The sequence below is a fragment of the Protopterus annectens genome, chromosome 11.part0, assembly GCF_019279795.1.
Source record: "Protopterus annectens isolate FY-2018-M chromosome 11.part0, PAN1.0, whole genome shotgun sequence".
NCBI classification, from domain to species: Eukaryota; Metazoa; Chordata; order Ceratodontiformes; family Protopteridae; genus Protopterus; species Protopterus annectens.
In genome coordinates, this window is record NC_056745.1 from 1435132022 (window position 1) to 1435145242 (window position 13221).

Sequence of the window (13221 nt, forward strand, 5' to 3'; positions counted from 1 at the left end):
ACAGACAGAATGCCACTGATAAATGTGGGGCAATATCTGTGTGGTGCACAGACAAAACCTAACAGCCAATCATCTGGCTATTATGTGGACAGGCCCACAATTGAGAGCTATGCAGACAGACAACATTCCATGCAAAAGTACCATGTACACAGAAACCCTATAAGACCAGCAAGATACAGTGCACACAACAACACTACTCACGCTGTCTGTAGGTCTGGAACCTTAGCCAAATGTGTATTTGACCTGTGTCTGCAGGTTCTGCTGTAAGAGGTATTGCTACCTGCTGTTTGTAACACTGATGCCCACACACATGAAGGATGTCCTCCATACTGGAAAGGTGAAGGGACAACGCCCAAAGAAGTCAGCAATTTATAGTACATCTTTCGGCTGTTCCCGTTAAGGGTTGCCACACTGGATCATCTGTTTCCATTTCTTCCTGTCCTCTGCAGCTTGCTCTGTCACACCTACCACCTGCATGTCCTCTCTCACCACATCCATAAACCTTATTTTAGGCCTTCCTCTTTTCCTGTTACCTGGTAGCTTCATCCTTAGCATCTTTTTCCCAATGTACTTAGTATCCCTCCTCAGCACATGTCCAAACCAATGTAATCTTGCCTCTCTGGCTTTGTCTGCAAACCTTCCAACCTGGGCTGACCCTCTAATATACTTATTCCTAATCCTGTCCACCCTTGTCACACCCAGTGCAAATCTTAACATCTTTAACTCTGCCACATCCAGCTCAAACTCCTGCCTTTTTGTCAATGCCACTGTCTCCAACCCATATAACATAGCTGGTCTCACTACCCTGTTGTAGACCTTCCCTTTCACTCTTACTGGTACTCGTCTGTCACAAATCACTCCTGACACTCTTCTCCACCCACTCCATCCTGCCTGTACTCTCTTCTTCACTTCTCTTCCACACTCACCATTACTCTGCACTATTGATCCCAAGTATTAAAACTCATCCAACTTCACCACCTCTACTCCTTGCATCCTCACCATTCCTCTATCCTCCCTCTCATTCACACATATATTCTGTCTTAGTTCTGCTGACCTTCATTCCTCTTCTCTCTAGAGCATATCTCCATATCTCCAGGCTCTCTTCCACCTGTTCCCTACTCTCACTACAGATCACAATGTTATCTGCAAACATCATAGTCCATGGGGACTCCTGTCTGATCTCGTCAGTCAACCTGTCCATCACCATTGCAAATAAGAAAGGGCTCAGAAATGATCCTTAATGTAATCCCACCTCCACCTTAAAAGCATCCGTCACTCCCACCACAGACCTCACCACTATCACACTACCTTCGTACATATCCTGTACCACTCTTACATACTTCTGTGATACTCCCGACTTCCTCATACAATGCCACAACTCCTCTCTAGGCACCCTGTCTTATGCTTTCTCTAAATTCACAAAGACACGATGCAACTCCTTCTGCCCTTCTCTGTACTTCTTCATTAACACTCTCAGAGCAAACATTACATCTGTAGTGCTCTTTCCCAGCATGAAACCATACTGCTGATCACTAATCATCACTTCCCTTCTTAACCTAGCTTCCACTACTCTTTCCCATAACATCATGCTGTGACTGATCAATTTAATCCCTCTGTAGTTACTACAGCTCTGCACATCACCCTTATTCTTAAAAATCAGTACCAAAACACCTTTTCTCTATTCCTCAGGCATTCTCTCACTTTCCAAGATTTCATTAAACAATCTGCTTAAAATCTCCAATGCCATTTCACCTAAACACCTCCATGTTCCACAGGTATGTCATCTAGACCAACAGCCTTTCCATTCTTCATCCTCTTCATAGCTATCCTTACTTCCTCCTTGCTAATCCATTGCACTTCATGATGCACTATCCCCACATCATCCAACCTTCTCTCCCTCTCATTCTCTTAATTATTTAACTCCTCAAAGTACTCTTTCCATCTCCTCAACACACTCTCCTCGCTCGTGAGTATGTTTCCCTCGTTATCCTTTATCACCTTTACCTGCTGCACATCTTTCCTAGCTCGGTCCTTCTGTCTAGCCAATCAGTACAGGTCCTTTTCTCCCTCCTTAGTGTCCAACCTTTCATACAACTCTTCATATGCTTTATCCTTAGCCTTCGCCACCTCTCTCTTTGCCATGCACCTGATCTCCTTATACTCCTTCTACTTTCTTCATCTCTCTGATAATCCTACTTCTTCTTTGCCAACCTCTTTCTCTGTATAGTCTCCTGTACTTCCTCATTCCACCACCGTGTCTCCTTGTCATCCTTTCTCTATCCAGATGTCATACCAAGCATCTTTCTAGCCGTCTCCCTTACTAGCTCTGCTGTAGTTACCCCGCTATGTGGTAACTCTTCACTGCCACCCAGTGCCTGTCTTAACTCATCCCTGAACTCCACCTCACAATTACCCTTTTTCAATTTCCACCATTTGATCCTTGGTGCTGCCCTCACACTCCTCCTCCTCTTCTTCTTGATCACCACCGTCATCCTACAAACCACATTCCTATGCTGCCTAACTACACTTTCCCTGGTTACCACTTTACAGTCTCCAATCTCCTTCAAACTGGCCCTCCTTCATAAGATATAATCCACCTGTGTGCATCTTCCTCTACTCTTGTACATCACCCTATGCTCTTCCCTCTTGTTAAAATACATATTCACCACAGCCATGTCCATCTTTTTCACAAAATTCACTACCATCTGACCTTCTGCATTCCTTTGTTTAACACCATACCTACCCATCACTTCCTCATCTCCTCTGTTCCCTTCACCAACATGCCCATTGAAATCTGCTCCAATCATCACTCTCTCACCCTTGGATACAGTCTTCACCACTTCATCCAACTCACTCCAAAATGTTTCTTTCTCATCCATCGCACACCCAACTTGTGGAGCATATGCACTAACAACATTCATCATTACACCATCAATTTCCAGCTTCATAAACATCACTCTATCCATCACTCTTTTCACCTCAAAAACACTCTTAGCATACTGTTCCTTCAGCAAAACTCCTACGCCATTTCTCCTTCCATCCACACCATGATAAAATAATTTGAACCCACCTCCGATACACCTAGCCTTACTCCCCTTCCATCTGGTCTCTTGCACACACAATATACCAACCTTCCTTCTGTCCATCATATTGGCTAGCTCTCTCTCTATACCAGTCATACTGCCAACATTCAAAGTTCCAACTCTCACTACCACATTCCTAGCCTTTCTCCTCTCTTCCTGCCTTTGGCCATTCCTTCTGCCTTTTCTCCTCCTTTGACTAACAGTAGCACAATATATATGTGTGTGTGTATGTCTACACACACACATATATATATATATATATATATATATATATATATATATATAAACATATATACAAACACACACATACATATGCATAATACTGACACGTACTAGGTATATATGTCAATACATGCCACCCTGTCATGACATGTGTCAGAGAACATCAATACACAACATATCTACACACCAGTACATGGCTGCAAAATGGAGTGTGGAGTGTGGTGTGCAACCCATGTTGGGAACACATCACAATTGTTTGAGAAGGTGGGGCATATATGTTTGTGAAGGGTAGTAGGCACATATTGGTATGTAGGTTTGGTTGGGTGACAAACAAGACAGCATTAGGGGCTGGTATATGACACATGTGGTGGGTAAACACTGTGGATGGGTAGTTTCGTTTGGAATGAGAGGCCATTGAGCCTCCATATGGGAACAAAGGGAACATGGTGCCCACCAATGGACAGTCACAACAGCATCTACATGGTCAAAAAGGTGCCTGGGTGGTGGGCTGAGCAGGAGGAATATGCATGTCTAACCTTGTGTATGTGTACCGCATGCCTCCAGGTGATGTAGCACATACCCCATGTCTCTGTGGAGCTCCCTATGCAGCAGACCCTGGACCTAACTGTGGGTGACAGACATATGTCTGTGTGTGCTCCTTGGGGGGGGGGCACCATCCCCTGAGGTGGTTCCACATGAAGATAGTGCCAGAAAAGTAGATAATGAGATTCCATGGTGGGTCATAGATGTGATGTGGCCTGGTAACATGTCTACATTAGGTGTGACTGGTGTTCCTGCTGGCAAACAACCCCTACACATACTGTTGTGTCACTGTCATGGAACATATGTGGGTTGTAATAGTCCACACAATCCCAGAACATGTCCAATAGCATGCATAGATATCCCCAGTAACACAGAAAGGCAGATGTGTAGCAGTCACATAGCAAGCATACCACATGCATATGTGGAAACATAGTGGCAGTGACAATGGCATGCAGGTGAAATACTCTGTAACAGCCTAGGAACTCTAGTGTCCCCACACGGAGCATGTCTATAAACACATAGCAGAAAGTGTTGTACAATACAATATATGTCCCAATGGTAGATAAACTGGAGAAATACCACTTGCATTGTGTGAACATTAAGTTGGAGCTGATATGGTGGCAGGAAACTGATATGTGTATTGTATTATGGTAACCGTGCCATGAGTTGCTCAGACATATTTCCATCTTTACATCTTTCAGGGACAATGGCACACCCAAGGAATCCAGCATATAGTGCCGCTGAGGATGACATCATACTCACCAGCCTTATCCAGCACTATCAGCTGCTGTTCTCCAGGACAAGCCATGACCAGTATGAGTGCACCACCATGTGGAATGATGTGGTCCACAGGGTGAATGAGGTGGGCATGCACAGCTGTACATATGAGCAGGTCTGCCATCATTGTAGTGACCTGCTCCTCCATCTACATCACCATGATCTGCCGTGCAGGCTGACCACCTTGCAACAGGGGGGGCATAACATCCACCCCCCCACCAGAGTTGAGGAGCTGCTCATGAGCCTGGTGGCACCTGCCCACCCACAAGAGCTACAAACATATACAGTCATAGAGGTGGGTGCTACTCACACACCAGACATGGAGCATGCAGGTAAGATTTCAGGGCATATCAGTAGACCACTGTTGTGTATGCATCTGTACAGGTAGATCATGCATATGTGAGATGTGGAGTCTGTTGCTGTGTAGTACTGATAATCAGTTGCGCATAATCTGCAGTACTGTGGACTTCAGCTGTTGTTTTACTGTAATATTGCTCCCACCCTGTAGGAATGCCACAGCTGTGGCCACTGACATCAACTCTATCTCATCTCAATGTATGTACCTCTGGGAAACCAGCAATGCAGCGGCTGGATGCTGGTGAGTATGGTTTAAGGTCATGCTTGATAATACACTGTGCATGTCATAGCTAAGGTGAAGGCCATTTACACATCTAACACACCTACCCATAATGCATGCTGTACATATTCACTGACAGAGCACACACCTCACTAATGGGGTTACCAGCCTCAAACACATGCAATACACAAACCATCTCAGACAGCTGTGGCTACACTCCGGTGCACATTGCCCAGGCACAGCTGACATCTGCCTAACATACACAGCTATGTCATACACAGAGCAGTTGAACATGCTACACATAAGGAAATCCCAACCCCTCTTCAAACACATGGTCCTGGGTCCTAAACCTCATCAACACATTACACAGAACATACTGGAGGGATAAGGCCCTGTCCTGAGGAATTCCCACACTCTGGAACAGACTAGCCATTCGTGTCATGCAATTCTACTCATTGGCCCTCTTTATAAAAACACTTGACAACAGGATGGGAAATGGGGAATTCACCCTGGGTAGTACATCTGTGCCACAGCCTGACAGGGGCACAGGAGAATAACATTATTGGGTGGTACATGTCTGGGAACCCTTGTGGCTAGGCTTATGTAGACCTCAGGACCAATAGACCAGTACTCACCTATGAACCTACATGTACCACAGGCAACATCAGCCAGAGCTCAACACAGATATGACCTGCATAATGGTGGGGCATTGCCAAAGCCATGTGCTGCAGTGTGATCTGATATACCAGCACCATGTTGGGGAAGTCCAGGAAGTTGCAGTTATATTACATGTGCTGCACAATCCACACCTCACCCCAACCCAGGGATGACATCCCCACCTGTACAATGCTGGTGCCACTGTACACCTGCATGTTTGCCCTGCATTGGCAGGGAATATGCCAGTACACATGGTGTTCCTAGCTTGGGATACTGCAATATGACACACATGTGTAGGCTACAGATGTTGAGCATTTGCAATGTAGCAGGAGATGGTGAGGGTGTGTCATCCTGAAACACAACAGTGCACTGGAGGGGAGAGACAAACCCACTGAGGATGGCTGTATCTGCACACAGTCAAGGTCATGAAGTGTGGCAGACATAACCCTGACTCCACGGCACTAGTGATGGTGCTGTATGAACTCCAAGGGCTGTGTATGTGTTTAGCATGCAAACATGCAGGTTTGGGGAACAGTTTCAGGCCTGAATGACCAGCTACTGGCTCATGATGATGGCCTATGCTACTATACCCCTGCCAGGTATTGTGACCACAGTAGTACACATAGCAGTTATTACTACATACCATCATGATATGTGTGTGCACACATATGCACCCACAAACGGTATAAATCCCAATCAGCATCTACACAACTGACCCATATGGCTTGTAATGCAATTGACTGCCTAGGCCATATGTCACATATCAGATATGTATAGTATTGCCATATGCAGTAGTGTTGTGCCATGGTATGTCATGGAAGAGAGTGCCATGTCAATAATGGTCTGTACACTCACCATAGGTATAGTACACTGTGTCTGTGGTCAGTCTAATGGCATTCTATCACTCATACATGCACCACTGATGATGACATCTGTGAATACACATCAGGCATTCACAAAACACGTCCACATATAATCCAAAAACACACAGAGGCTGTGAGCAGCAGAGGAAACATAACTGACAGACAGATACACATCCTGCAATGGTGTGTACACCTCTGAGGTATGGTGCACAGTACATGCCAGGGTGCTGAACAGATGCATAGCAATGCTGTGGACATGGGTGCAGTGTGTTCCAGGGGGAGGGCCATCACCTACTATCAGAAGCCATGCATCACAGCCATGTATAATGTTGTTAAAGGGGGATTGACTACAGTTGCACTGCATGCTGTTGAGCACCACATGTCCTGCATGCTGACATGTGTGTAATTACAGGTCTGTGTGTGATAATGTACGGCACCATCATCTGCTATTGTGTGTGTTGTGGGGGTGCTGGAGTTGTCTGTAGGTGCTGTCTGGTGAAGTGTATGGGTTGTCATGTATGTCAGTTGCATGTGTGTATGTCTGTGCATGTGGCCATGTCTGCACACACACACACACACACACACACACACACACGCACACACTCACACGTGTGTGTGTGTGTGTGTGTGTGTGTGTGTGTGTATGTAATGTTTAGTGGTTTAGCGGTGATGTACAGGTCTTACAGTCTGTTCCCTGTTTTCCCCTCATAGGTGATGAGGTGGGGCTGGGTCCCTCCCGCAGGGAATCTGATGTCACTGATACAGACAGTTACCACGAGGATCGGTGTGTTGAGGCACAGACAGGGTCATCAGGGGCTGCCGCTGGGCCACCATTTGACATCCCACAAGTATACACCCCATCCATGCACACAGTCACACTGCCTCTACATACCTTATCACCGTTGGCCTTAGCTGAGGGACAGTCTATGGTTGGCATTGGCCAGGACAGTGTGGTATCTATGGCATGTGTGTCAGGACACAGCAGCCATAGCTGGATGTCCAGCATGGTACCACATAGGCAGATGTTCAGGGGTGCTCGTCGGAGCACTGCTGGTCATCATGCTCCTGGCAGACGTGCCACATGTATATCTACCACACGCATGTTCCAGGCTATCATGGAGGCACAGGCATGGATGGAACGGTACACCAGACAGGGTGTAGGGGTGCAGAGGGCTCATCACACCTCTGTAAAGGACAGCGTCTGTGACCTAGCAGGTGCCATTCGTAATTACACCGAGGTCATGGATAGACAGTGGGGTGAGACATTGGATCTCATCAAAAATGTCATGTCCATGCGTCAGGACAGGGTGGGATGGTTGCGACAGCTACATGGATGCATTCCAGCAACATCAGCAGATGGAGGTTGCCGTGGATGTCACACCAGTCACAGCCCCTCCTGTAGTGGCAGTACCAGCCCCAGCACTGTGGGAGGGTGCTGTCCACAGACTTTCATAGCAGACAACATGCACATGGCCCTGTCCAGTACCAGGAGGGACCTGGATCCAGTGGATGTTTATCAATCACTGGGGACAGTGCCCTAGCTGGCTTTGTACCTGATACTACTGCCTGTGGCACCCCTGCCAGGCACAGGTCCCGTGTCCATGGCCAGAGTTGGTGAACTGCAAACCCTGCCAGGTACAGTCTGCAGCTGTATCACAAATCCCCATATAGGGCAGCCACAGTGCATGCAGACACACACACACACACACACACACACACACACACACACACACACACACACACACACACACACACGTCAATTGTATGGTTCAGCCTAGGCCTCTGGCAAACTAACAACACACCTTGTGCATATGATGATACCTGTGCCACATCCTGTCATCCGTAACATCAATGTAGGGACAGACTAACATGGTGCCGATGCACAGGGTGACTGTACATTAGTGTAGCAATGGAATGCTGTGTAGCATGTTGGCAGTAGTAAAGTGAAATGCTAAAATCCTGGAAGGTGTAGCTGCACAGCCATGATGCATTATAGCTATAATTAACAATGTTGTATTGTTTTCACCATTATTTATTCTGATTGTGTTGTGGTTGTCCATGTGCCACATGGCTGATGGGTGTAGTGGTGTCAGCAGGCCTTCTACAGTGGACACCAGTAAGTGTAGTGGGTGGTACACATGACATGGCTGGATACAACACACAGAGTCTTTGGTTTGGATGCATTTCAGATACAAGACTGTACATATGGAGGTATGTCCCCATGCAGGTAACACATCTGTTGACCATGTAATCCCACCAATACAGGATAGGTGCAACCACACATTAGTATATATGCACTCTGCTATTTGAATGACATTGAAAATGCTAACAACAGGGTGTATGTCCCTTTCCACACTCTACTGTGATCCTCACCTCAGTAACATGGGTGTGCCAATGCCAGTGGCATAGCCCTAACCTTAGGAGGGAGTGAGGCACTCTACTACTGTGAATGGTGTAAACAACAACTAACCAACCTGATAAAATACACTGTACAGTATTACAGACAGCTATGTGGGGGATAGATGCAACAGTAACTACATAGATGGTGGATGTGTCTACAACAGCCACACCCAGTGAGTTATAGCAACCCCAGTATTACTGCACACCTCTACAGCGTGGAGGACGGCATTAACACATCTATGACCCGTGAAGGACTGTATGTCCGTGGGATAGCACCTGTGGAATGTTGGCATTTGCCAAGCAGTCCTGGGGAAACATATTCTGTGAACAGCGGTAGATCCCTTAACATCTACACACATTCCTACATGTGGGATGGTGTACAAAAGCCTGCTATCATCTACATAGCCTGTGTGCACCTCCTAACCGTCATCTACACCTGTCATGATTGCGTCAAGGTGGTATATCAGGTTCAGGTTGTATATTCTGCCTTTGATAAGTCCAACATTAGTGGGTCCAGGTTTTTAAGATTGCCAGTGACATTGGCCATGGGTTCATTGTTGATATGTTCCATGTCCCTGCAGACCAGGCTCATCAGGCTACTGGGTGGTAGTACCCAGCTGACATGGTGGATTTGTGTTTGTCCTTGCAAACACTGGTAAATCCATTGTAAGGTGTAGGCCTGTTAGATCGTATGAGGAATCCCAACTACTTACTGAGCCTGCCCTGGGGGTTCCCCCAAGCATGACACTTCACTTAACTGTACTGCATGATATGTTAGTAATGCCAGACTGACATCATACAGGTGGGATGGAGTACTGTTAACATCTCCTGCCCTTGTCGTGTAAGGTCCTGGTTATGGGATCTGCTAAGGTTGATAGTGCATTGCAGGTCAGACATGTTTGGCTGTAAGGGGGAATACCTATCCATGCCAGACATATGTTGTTTGGGTCTCTCAAACACATTAATGGTGCATGTGGGCATATATGTTTTGGTTATGTACCCAATTTCATCTACAGATGTATGTCCATATATACCTATATAGATATATATGGGTTTACCTTTGAAAGGGAGACAATAATTTCTCTGAATGGCCCTTTCTGAGAACCTAAAGGACGAATTCATCATTTTGAATCGCACTGAAGTTCAAAACTCAGCAAATCGAAAAGCAGATTTGCTGATTTTTGAACTACAAGTTGGAATGCATATTGTAATGCAGGGAGGCAAGCCCCCCTGCACCCCCATCTAGGGGGTTGCGTCCCGCACACTCCCCCTACTTTAATATTCTAACTCTGAGATCGCACTACAGTGGGGAAAGTGACATTTTCTCAATCCCCACTATAGTGCAATCCGAACCCAAATTGCCAAATCTGCAATGAGCGAATGCATAGTGACATTTGCTCATTGCACATTTGATGCATTTATTCCAAGATTTTGCAATGTTGAAAACTTACTTTCAGCCTTCCATCTTTTGGAGAAATGATTTTCTCCCTTTGAAAGCTGAACCATATATATGCTTACATATATGTGTGTGTATATATATATATATATATATATATATATATATATATATATATATATTTATTGCTGTATATATGTGGACATATGAATGTATACATATATATCTATAGATGTATGCGTATCTATGTATATATGTATATATTAGCATATATATATATATATATATATATATATATATGTATATATATATATATATATATATATATATATATATATATGTATATATCGGCATATATATATATATATATATATATATATATATATATATAGATATATGTATATATTTCTATATCTATATATATAGATATGTTATATCCATTTAAATATAAATATATACACACGCACACATACATCTACATGGAATACATTCCCCGTAGTGTCGAATACCTGGGCTGGATGATATGTTTGTGAAAACATCTTGATTATGCATATTTTCCATGGCTTAGTGGTAAATCACTTTGTGTATGGTGTGCAGGGCCCTGGTTTCGAGCCTTGCAGGAGCTGTTCATTTTGTTGCTGGGCAGAACATGGGCCATTGGATACAGAGTGATTAAGACACTTTAAAGCAGTTGCATGTGGGTTTGCGTGGGTTTGCATGGAGCTAAGCACTGCCAACTGCCGGTTACAGTTTTTTGCAGTCAGTTAGCTTCTATATTGCTTAACCTGTGTAGGCAGTGCTTGGCGCCGTGCTGACCCACTTACAACTGCTAAAAATTGCCTTAATCTGTCTTTATCCAATGGGCTGTGTTCTGCCCAGCAACAAAACAAACAGCTCCTGCAAGGCACGAGCTAAGGACCCTGCAAACCATACACAAAGTGATTTACCACTAAGCCATGGCAGATATTCATAATCCTGATGTTTTCACAAACATATCATCCACTCCAGTAATGCAACAGTACAGAGAATGTATACCATCATCCAGATGTATGTGTGGAAATATATTAATATATGTAAAAATCTCCAAGCACAGGATCTCAATAAAGGCAGACTCACTGTTTGTTCAAAATCGAACCAAATTTAATCCACACAGTGAAGCAAAGATTACAAAAGGTTTAGTGCTTTCATTTCCTAACCGGAAACTTCTTCAGAACAACATAATTACACATAGCTCACTAATTTATAGTCAGAATTAAAATCAATGTAGAAATACAATTGGTTCATTCATAATTGATTTACTTTGAAATGCAAGTTAAAGTCATAGTGCAAGTGCAAGTTAATAGCGAACAAACATAGCTGAATTTCCTCAAAAACCTTCATATAATTCATCATGTGCATACCAAATATGCACAGGAAACACTTAAAAACAATATGTAAACCATTACATAAAACAATATGGTCTAAGTAATTCTAATATAGTCCAATATTCTAAATAATAACTATAATAAAATAAATACATTTCATCTATAATATATAGCATGTAAATACATTTATTTTTTACAAAATCCATAATGTATAAATGTATAGCATTATTTAAATATATGTATGTGTACTTTATACATTGTGCATATATTTTATTTTATTTTAATTTTATTTTGTTTTATTTTATTTTATTTGCTCTGAGTTTTAAGGCTGGTAACACAGAGAGATATGGTCATTCATCCCAGGTGGGTTGGTTGCATCCACCCACAACTGCCAAATTAATTCCCTGAAACACAACTTGTTTTCCCAATCACCCCCTCTACTGTTCCTAGGTAGCATCTCCAAAATCCAAAATTTAAAATTTGCATTTTTACAAACTATGGTATGTCTGTAAAGTGCATTAGTTTCCTTTTTTCTATTCACGTTGTATGTATGTTCATATATTCTCTGACGAAGGTGCCTTTCTGTTTTTCCCACATAATATGGCAACATGATATACAATATGCTAAATAAACTGTTCCTTTAGTATAACAGGTATAATGTCCCCTTCCTTTGAACTTAAATGGGTTGGTTGGTAGAAATAAATCCCCCTTATTGGCTACAAATGTACATTGTGAGCATCTCCCACAGCAAAAGGTTCCCTTTTTAATCATCTGGTCCCCATTCTCATTTCCAGGCTTTTCATAAATATCTTTGAGATTTGAGCCCCTTTTAAAACTGTACATCAAACGTTTGTCAAATATTTCTAATCTATTGGGCATACTCCTGAACATATCCCATGGTTTATCAGTAGCCTTTTTCATTGTGTTGGTACCTATATTGTATGTCATAACCAAAAAAGGCGTAGTTTTTTCTATTTACATTATAGTAGCAACCATCCACCCCTACAGAAAAAGAATATTATCAAAGGACAAATGGTCAGGGCAGCAAGGATGACTTTGGACTATGTTAATTTCAGAAATGAATTGGAATACGTACACCAACTATTTTGGAGAGAGGCTACCCTGACACATTAATAAATTCTATTAAGGAAGAGGTGATAAAGGGATGGGGTACAAGATTTATTCCTTTACTAAATTCTGAATACAATAATGTGAACCAAGGGTCAATATTAGATGACATTGACACAAACAATGGGACCCATCAAATAGGAAAAAACTACGCCTTTTTTTGGTTATGACATACAATATAGGCACCATCACAATGAAAAAGGCTACTGAT